Genomic DNA, 1,651 nt, shown 5'->3' on the forward strand with positions numbered 1-1,651 from the left:
AACAGAGATTTCCTTAAATACCTGGAGCCAAAAAGAGAGAGAAAGAGAGAAATACTACTCTTCTGGTCTAAACTAAAATGATGGCTGCAAAATATTTAATATAATGTCCAAAATATGAGCAACCTCATAATTTTGAAAATATAAATTGAGAGTCCCTGCCAGAAGCATAATTGCCTGCTAAGCTAAATGGTATCTGCTTTTGTGATCCGGGAGATGGGGAGATGCGGTTTGCAGAGGCAAGGCAGTTCCCTCCTTGTGGCATCTGCTCACCGGAGCCCAGGGGCCCCTCTCAGCTTGTGGGAGAATCAGTGTCAGGTTTCACAGTTCTGTAATGACCTTAGACAACATCAATTTTGTGGCCATAGATTGAATAATCCTGCTGAATTATGCAGGTGAATATGGGGCAAACCATATCCATGCAGGCCAGATGGCCATTCTGGGCAGGACAAGCATAGGGCTGGTCTTTTGGAAAATGTGGGATCAAGAAAAGAACCAGTTGAAAAAGTTTAGCAAGCTGATGGGTGCCTTCAGGGTCCGACCAAAAATTCTCATGCCCTTTTGGAATGTTCTGGGCTTTGCACTGGGGGCAGGGGCTGCCAGGGGTTGCTTTGCTGGGGAAAGAAGGAACAATGGCCTGCTCTGTGGTGGTGGAAGAGTCCACAGCACATCACCATAACAGATCAGGACGCTGATGGAGGAGGACCTTGAAAAATATGAGGAGTTTCTTCAGGTGATAAAGAAATGTCGAGATAAAGAGTACCATGATGTAGGACTTGACCATGACGTGGAATTGGCCCCAGCATACGCCATCCAGAAGAGCACTATCCAAGCTGGAGGCAGCGCAGCCATATATTTATCAGAAAGATTTTAAAGTATTTCTGCTTATCCATGTCTATAAAAGATGAAAGTAGTTTAATGAGTAACATTTACAGAGAAGGAACTGTACAATCATTATTATGTGAATTTTGTTAATAAACTATAAGTTAAAAAAACTTTTATTTTTCATTAATAAAACCCTCCAATGTTGTTTTTTTCCTTCAGTCTTATGCCTAAGGCTGATAGTTCACCAGGTCTGTTCAAATTACAGCAAATAAACCAGTCTTTTTTTTTGGTCTCATGGATAATTTTGTCCTACAGCTTCAAGAATGAATCAATAAGTTAATAGGAATAATTTTTTTTCTTCTTTTTGTGATGCTGGGGTGAAACCTAGGGCATCAAGCTTGCAAGGCAAGTGCTCTACCACTGAGCTACCACCCCAGCCTGAGGAATCTTTAAGAGGAAAAAAGGTTGAGTTCTCTGGCGACAAAATGCACTTTAAAACTTAAATATATTTAAGTTTTACTGAGCAAGATTATGAAGTCCATTGAGTAAGATGAAAACTGTCATTGTTTCTGTTTTGAATTGTGCATGATGTGGGTGGGAGGGTGCTATGGTCTCAATGTTTGTGTCTCTCCCAAGATTCCTATGTGGGGAATTCCCCATCCCACAGGTGATGATACTAGCAGGTGATCAGGCCATGGGAGTAGAGGCCTTTCAAATGGTGTTAGTGCCTGATAAAGGAGGCCTGAGACCCCTCAGCCCTTCCACCCTGTGCTTCAGATGGGAACCTCACCAGACACCAATTTGCTGGCACTTTGATTTGGGACTTCAC

At 42.3% G+C, this 1,651-nt stretch overlaps 1 pseudogene across 1 annotated transcript; it reads left to right on the forward strand.

Moving 5' to 3' along the window:
* Nucleotides 1–207: 207 nt before the first annotated feature.
* LOC308642292 (5-demethoxyubiquinone hydroxylase, mitochondrial-like) lies at nucleotides 208–871 on the forward strand (annotated as a pseudogene). Its single transcript has one exon. The product of its transcript is annotated as a 5-demethoxyubiquinone hydroxylase, mitochondrial-like (transcript).
* Nucleotides 872–1,651: the final 780 nt, after the last annotated feature.

The sequence above is a fragment of the Spermophilus citellus genome, assembly GCF_964194105.1.
Source record: "Spermophilus citellus genome assembly, chromosome: 2".
Lineage (NCBI taxonomy): Eukaryota > Metazoa > Chordata > Mammalia > Rodentia > Sciuridae > Spermophilus > Spermophilus citellus.